Source organism: Frankliniella occidentalis, unplaced genomic scaffold (genome assembly GCF_000697945.3).
Source record: "Frankliniella occidentalis isolate FOCC.00 unplaced genomic scaffold, Focc_3.1 Scaffold125, whole genome shotgun sequence".
Taxonomy (NCBI): Eukaryota; Metazoa; Arthropoda; class Insecta; order Thysanoptera; family Thripidae; genus Frankliniella; species Frankliniella occidentalis.
The window spans coordinates 754,797-762,615 of NW_026267252.1; the positions used below are offsets into that span (position 1 = coordinate 754,797).

General features: G+C 58.7%; 1 protein-coding gene and 2 non-coding genes across 4 annotated transcripts in view; 1 reads left to right on the plus strand and 2 right to left on the minus strand.

Moving 5' to 3' along the window:
• Positions 1-7,819, minus strand: part of LOC113206809 (LIM/homeobox protein Lhx3) — a 48,975-nt gene that overhangs the window by 26,339 nt on the left and 14,817 nt on the right. The gene's annotated exons all lie outside the window — the stretch shown is intronic.
• Positions 5,668-5,739, minus strand: Trnap-agg (transfer RNA proline (anticodon AGG)). Its single transcript has one exon. It is a non-coding gene; the product is annotated as a tRNA-Pro (tRNA).
• On the plus strand, positions 6,928-6,999 carry Trnaa-cgc (transfer RNA alanine (anticodon CGC)). Its single transcript has one exon. It is a non-coding gene; the product is annotated as a tRNA-Ala (tRNA).

The window sequence follows — 7,819 nt, forward strand, 5'->3', positions numbered from 1 at the left end:
CCGCGCCCCGCCACGCCCCGCCACCACGCCCCGCTAGGCCCGGCCCTCCAGCATCGGCAGCCAAGTCGTGCACGGGGGCTGATGGCGGGGGGCCTTAAAATAAAATAGACTCACGTCCAGTGTCGGTTATGGTATTGCTGCGGTGGCAAGCCCCGCCCCACCCTGCCCCGCCGTGCCCTTCCGGCCTGCGGTTTGGCCCCTTGTTATGGCGAGTGGAATAAGGAAAGGCCCAAGGGCTCAAACTGAGTACTCGACCAAAATGTGACGCGAGACTACAAAATTCTCTTCTGACAATACTTTTAATAAAAATTGTGTATTTTTTAAGTCAGATAGATTTTAAAATAATAGTTTTAAAACATGCAAACAGTGATGTAAATGCATTTTTAGGGAGCTTCAGGAGCATCTTACAATCACCTCTAACGAACACTCCAGCGCTAGAATTTGTTTTTCAAAAAGAACAGGGGTGATGCCATCCCCATGCTTCGTATACTACACCCCGCGGGCCACGGCACGGTCCCTGGTGACGACCCGCAGGTATGCGCTCGAGGAGGACCTCATCGCCAACCAGCAGACGTCTCTCTCTCTCTCTCTCTCTCTCTCTCTCTCTCTCTCTCTCTCACACACACACACACACACACACACACACACACACACACACACACACACACACACACACACAGTGCCGCCCTGCTTGGAGGCCTAACACCTCGGCGAGCCTGATCACACCTACACACGCACACTGCTGGTGCATCGCACGTAGGGTCAGTCATATGTGAAGGCACATACGCGCACACACATGTCGAGCCAGCCCTCCCCCCCTCCTCCCCCAACACAGTCTCTCTCCCCAGCCTCGTTCCGCCCAGCAGACCCTTTTGACAATTGAATATCTCCGGGCACCGCCGCCACCACCACCAGCAGCGGCAGAGGGGTAAAAGGGTGTGCGGTGGAGAGGGGAGGGGGGATGCTGCCCAAACAATGGTACACTAAGCTGCGATAAGCACCGGATATATCTCCTCGTCTGGAGAGATGTCAACAAGCTGGGAGGGGAGGAGGGAGGGCGAGTGGTGGCCGGTGCGGGACGGCACTCCCTTATTATGTGTAGGCGCTAAATGGAATTCATCGCCCCCAATACTAACCCCACCGGCTCATCGGTCACAAAGTAGGCATAAGAGGACCGATAGGACAGAAACTTAGTGGCGCATAATTTTTAAAATTTATTTTTTTGTAGAATTACAAATCCAACAAGAATTTTGTCATGTCATCCAAAAACGAGGCGGCTGATGCGCGCGCTCGTTTGAAACGGAGGAACACAACTTTTGCGGCCGACATCTGGCGCCCGGGCTAAGGGAGAGGATGATGGGGCTGGCCACCGGTGGGGTTGATTTGTAAACACGCGAGGCTCCGACTCACCTCGGCCCTAATGGCCCCGCCACGCCCCGCCCCGCCCCCGCGCTGCTTGAGGGGGTGGCGGGGCCGGGCGGGGTGAGGCGGGGCGGGGCGAGGATCATAGCGGGCATCGGTAGCCGGGGGATGCATAGTAATTGGGACAATAATACGTCCAGATGCGCGGACGCCGTGTTGCCCTCCCCCTTCTCTCTCTCTCTCTCTCTCTCTCTCTCTCTCTCTCTCTCTCTCTCTCTCTGCCCGCGACTCGCGCGCGCTGGCGTTTTACTTGGCACACATGTTGTCTGTTTGGCCGAATGGAAGGCAGTAAAAGTGCACGGATGGCATGGCAAGTGGGGGTGGGGAGAGAGAGGGAGAGGGGTAGGACGGGAGGGGAGGGGGAGGGGAAAGGGGATGCCCGCGATGAGGGGAGACCACGACGGCGCGGCTGCCAGGCGAGGCGGGCCCGGGGCGCGCTCTATTATACCCTATTATGGGTCAGTGACTTCCTGTGGCCTGGTGGCTCTGCCGCCCCGCCCAGCCCGCGAGGTTTGACTCCTCAATCCTCCGCGATAAGCGTCGGCAGGTGACCGAGGCGACACGCGCTGCCCGCGAGCAACACTGGAATCACCAGTTTCACAAATAAGTAAAAGATAATTTTCAGAGAGAAGGTGGCATATGGCATAGAAGGGCATTTTTAACCATCGTCTGGACGAGTATAAAGGAACAAATGCTGAGCGTTTCGGTTTGGAAGCTCCTCCCGAACCGCGAACACATCGCCTTGGACAACAGAACGTCATATTATTTGGACTCAGGGGTCCACTGATACAAACATTCGCAAAAAAGATTTTGGCGAGGGTTTTGGGAATATTTCATAACCAAAGTCAATTTCTGGATTAAAATTGCACAGTAAATACACACGCCAATTGTAAAACTACAACAGTAAAAAATATCACTGTGTTAGTTGTATTTGACGATCAAATCGCAGATTTCTACGACTGCGCTTGTACATTTGCGAAAGCCGTTTTCTTACACGACTCCCTCTCCCTCCCCAAACACCACCTCGCACTCCGGACTTTCTTTGAATCCAGACAAGCGTTCCAAATAATTTTATTCCCCCACCCTGGTGGCTCTGATGGTCCTGCTGGTCGCACATGGCAGTCGTTAGCGAGTGCAGAGCGCGCGCTCCTCCGGCAAGTGGCATAAAGAGACCGTCGTGGTGCGGCGGCGTGGCGGGGCGGGGTCCGGGTCCGGGGCGGGCTGCAGGGCACCGTGCAGGGCACCACCGGGGCTGGGCGCGGCGGCGGTGCGGGACGCGCGCTCGCGTTTATGGCCGAGCAAAGTGGTTCAGCAGCAGCAGAAGGGGGAGGAGGAAGGAGGAGGAGGAGGAGGGTGAGGGGAGGTTATTCCGGCCGTGACACTTCCACCGAGGCACGTCCGCACGTCCGCGAGCACGCGGGAGGGGTGGATAAGTGAAACATTGCCTCGCCCGCAGCAGAGCGCTCGCCCCGAGCGCCCCGGCAGGGTAGGCAACCAGCGCGCGCGAGAGCCGGCGTGGTGCCTACCAGCACGGCGCTGGCCGAGCCGGGCGCTGCTGCCGGCGGCACGGCGGGGAGCAGCTGGGTAGCGATGGTGGAGGGGAGGGAGGGGGGGGGCAGCAGCGAGGGAGCAGGTAGTCGCACGCAATACTACCTCCCGACGATAAGAAGACGCGGACAGAGAAAGAAAGAGAGAGAAAGGGGCGGGATGAGATGAGGACGCGAGAGAAAGAGGCCACTAAAGAAACATAGCGCGCTACGTATGAGGAGCAGGACGTCGACCGCACCACCGCTATATCCCACTGGAATGCCGGGGGTGCGACGCACCCTGTGTATGTGTGTGTGTGTCTGTGTGTGTGTGCAAGTCCACTGATTTGTATTCCTATCCACTCGAGTCCAAAGTGTTTGTTTGCCTAACCATTTCCCATGCCTGGTCGTGCAGTGCACCCCCGCGCCGCGCCGCGTCGCCCCGACCTTGCCGCTCTGCCGCCGTGTGTCGCGGAAGGGCGCGCGGCGGGGGTGAGGTGGGGTGGGGCGAGGCGACCTTTGGGCGCCGTGGCCGAACCACCAGCACCACCCCGCCCCGCGCCCCGCCCCAGCCCGGCGGTGTCCCCCAGGGGAACGCGGCGGCGGTGCGGCGGGCGCGCGCCCCCACAGGGCCGCGGGCCGGGCCAGCCTGGAGTCCGCTGCTGCTGGAGTCCCCGGGGACGTCTGCAGGAGGGCTCGCCCCCGCGTCCCTCTTCTCCCACACTCGAGCGCGCCACTCCAGATCCAGCGGTATAAGGGGCCTCTCGATGAACCCCAGTCACGGTCTCACGGTTTGTCAACCTCCTCTGCTCTGCAGAGGGACTCGCCGTAAAGTATGAAAATATGCGAGTTTCGAGATGGGGAGCAGAAACTCGCACAAATACCAACATTTCCTTGAGACGCTGTTCGCGAAAAACCCACACACGCATGCGCACACACGCACGCACACAGACACAAAGTGGCATGCAAACATAAAAATTTTGGCAGCATGTTATATGAAGCATAGCATAAGAATAAGTGAAATGCTGGCGAGAAATCTCGACCGCCCGGCAACGAGCCAAAGAAACGCTCACTGCGCTTATTGCAGAGTCGATAAACACATTTATTCGGTGAGCCGACCAGAGGCGCAGGGTGGTATGCAGATCCTGGCCACTCTCTTATTCATGAAGGCCATGCAACAAATGCCGCGGACTCCCCCCTCCCCCCTTCCTCCCACCACCACCACACGGAGGGTTGCGGTACGGGGATCGGGGGTGTTCTGGGTGATTTAGTGTTTAGGGGGAGTGTGTGCGTGCGCGTGTGTGTGTGTGTGAGTGCACGGGTGTGAGTGTGTGCGTGCAAGAGGGGAGGGGAGGAGGGGATGACCCATAGGGCGCTGGGCTCGTCTCCTTCCCTGCTTCATCATCAGAGGCCTGCTGGCCTACAAGAAGGACTATACCGCGCGAGGCTATGGTATGTGTGTGTGGTGCTCCAAGGCGAACTATAAGCGGCTGAACAAAAGAAGGGCGGGGCGTGGCGGGGAGAGGAGTATAGGGGATCCCACAACCTCGCACTAATGAAAATAAAATTGGCCCGATTAGCCGCACGGATCCGCTGCGTGTATATGTGTGTGCATGTGTGTGTGTGATTAGGTGTTCGTGAGGACGCCGCCGGCGCCAGGTGGCTCTCTCGAAGGGCTCCGCGACGGCCAGAATAAACACACAAACACACATCTGGCGGATAAACTTTTCGAAATGTTAAATTGCGCTCCTTAAAACGGCCAATTGTAGTAAAAACACCCTTAATTTTTTTTTCCTAAAAGTTTGATCTCATAACAGAACACACTATTTTGTAAAAAACGGACGCGATTAAATGTGAAAAATTCTGCTATTAAATAAGGACCATTTCGTTCCACGCTGGTAAGTACAAGCCTTCTAAAAAGATGTTACCCCAAATATACCCCAAGCGTATAATGAGCTCTAAATAAATCACGTTCGTTAATTGTATTCTAACAAAATACGTAGGCCCTCCTCTTTGAGCGTATGCCGAGCGCTGAGCCACACACTTTGACATGTCTTGTAATGCCGCGAGCCCCGCGCGACTCGGCGACCCCCACACCCCACACTTTGGGTTTATCGGTGCTGCAACCACCGCGGCACAGCAGAGGCTCCTTTCTGCCGGCATTAAACTTTAACTCGAGCGCCCCGCGCGCGCCAACGGGGGCCAACGGCGCTGACGTCTAAATGGTTGGCAGCCACTCGGAAAACAACGGCGGGGAATGGCCGAGTTAAAAGGCGGAGGAAAGGGGGGGAGGGGGCACTCCAGAGTAAAAGCATCGCCCCGGCCTGTGGCCCCGCCCGCCGTGAGTACAGCGCAGGTGGAACGCCCCGCCCCGCCCCGCCACCGCGCCGCCCCCTTTAGTACCCCGCCACGCCCCGCCAAACGCCCCACCAAGCGCGCCCCCAACGGGCCGTGGAGACCACTTACGGCAAAGTATGGGGCCACATCTTGCTTTAAATAGCGGCCATGCCGTCTACTTGCCGGGGCCATTGTCGAGGGCATATACGGCCCTCCCTACCCGGACTCTGACCTGTGCTACGCGCGCTCCGCCCCGCCACGCCCCGCCACCTCTCCCGCTCCATGCGCTCAGCCTTTCCAGTACACTCCTTAACCGCCGCACAACCCACGACCAACAGAAAGAAAACGCGATAAAAAAAATGCCCCCCCCCCAAAAAAAGGAGGGTCCGTCCGGGATTTGAACCCGGGACCTCTCGCACCCTAAGCGAGAATCATACCCCTAGACCAACGGACCGCGGTGAAGGAGCGGCCCGGGTAACACGATGTGTTTGGGCGGGGAGGGGAGCCCGCCGCGGACCGCACGTCAGGCTTGTGCCGGGCGGGCTTCCCCCCACCACCGCAGCGCGAGACCGACGGAGATGAAGGGGGAGGGGAAGAGGGGGGGGGGCGAGTGACGCGGCGGCGCCTCGCACTCGCCACACGCCGCCACGCCGCGCCGCTTGACTCGCGCGATGCAAGGAGATCTGCAATCCTCGCGATTTTCGAGTCAAGAATGAGAGAATGCTGCTGAATATGCAGTACAGTAAGGTTTTCTATGAGGCCGCCCGGAAGTTAGGCTCTCCCTTGGCCCAGGGCACCGCCGCGCCGGTCGAGGGACAGAGAGGTCCGGTCCAACACGTCGCGGTGCGACAGGAGACAAACACAAAGAAATAAAAAGCTTGAGCAAATGAAAGGTCCTTTTCCCCCGGCCTTTGCCTCGCGGGTGGCCGCCGCCGGTGGCCGCGAGGGGTTCCCGCGGATGTAACCGGATCAGTGTGGGAGGTCTCCCTCCCCTCCTCCCCTCCCCCGGGGCCGGACACCGCGCCGGCGGCGGCAGCGGCGGCCTCCCTGTGAGAATTGAGCGCCATCGTGCAGAGCAGAGGAGCAGAGCAAATGCAGGTCACGCCTTCGGCTCCCCCCGGTGCTATCGCCCGATCGCCCCGCCCCGCCTCTGCCCTGCATACGCTCCTGATATCGCGCGCGGCGTACCCGGTGCGGCGCCCATCTCATCCCATCTCGCTATCCTCTCTGTTTTTCAATCGATACAATACTATCGCCGCATGTAGGCCTAGGCCACAATGCTGCACGATATGGGTGCAGCACCTAGTCGTGCGAAGTTGAGCCCGCGAGGCCCCCGAGCGCATACCGCCACAGTGTGGTCACGCCGCCGACGAGCTTGTTCCGCACAGCTTTTGGGTCGTCCGAGCGTGATCGAGTGGCCAGGCCCCGCGCCCTGGGCCCCGGTGAGTCGCGGTCAGCTGGGGCGATGAGGGGCTTAACGGTGTAGTGGGACCGGGGCCCGGGCGGGGCAGGCCGCCTCCCCGCCCGCCCCGCCGCACCACGCCCCGCACCGCCTAGCCGGGCCTATCAGCGTGAGGAGGGAACGGCCCGCGCGCCGGCGGCCGAACGGTACTACCCGTACGGGCGGCCCTGCGTTCTCAACGGGGATGTAACTCAGTGGTAGAGTGTCTGCTTCGCATGCTGAAAGTCCTGGGTTCAAATCCCAGCATCTCCACTCCCAATTTTTTTATGTTATTTTTTTACTTTCCCCTAGGGTATACATATCAAAGCCGGCGACTTTGAGTTGATTTCCCACAAGTGAATGTGGAAGAATACCAGGACCAGGTGGCTGATTCACGCTGCGCACTTTCGTACAGTAGTTAAATACTGTACCGCATGCACGGGTGCGGGCGGGCTTGCCTATCGTCGCCGCCCACGCCTCCTTATAACTCCGTGCGAGTAGGCAACCCACCCGCACGCTTGCATGCGGTACAATATACGAAAGTGCGCGGCGTCAGCCACCTAGTACAACACGAACCCAAAATTCACGTGTAATTTCAGTGACGTCAACTCATACCAAACTGTCGTAAGGGTTTTAAAGGCACCTCTCAAAAATGCCTATTTGCCATTATTTTGACAAATCGATTATAAAATTGCGATACTTTTCTTGTCTTTAAATATTTATCGAGAGTTTTAAGTCACAGAAATACCACTCGGGCAGCACAAAAGAGTCAAAGGCCAGTCAAGTGCGTAGTGACAAATTAGTATTGAACTTATGAAATGGCCAACGGCACAGCAGAGGAGGAGCAGAGAAAAATGGTTCGAAAAAAAAGAATCGGGCCGCTCCGGGATTTGAACCCGGGACCTCTCGCACCCAAAGCGAGAATCATACCCCTAGACCAAGCGGCCGCCGATGGAAGCGCCTCGTTCGGCGCGCATCGCGAGGTCCGGTCTCCCCCACCACCGCCGACAGCCGAGGCCTTGCCGCTCGGCTCCGCGAGTGACGTCACGCCCCGCCGAGCGAGGATGGGATGGGCCGAGATGAACCGGTCGGG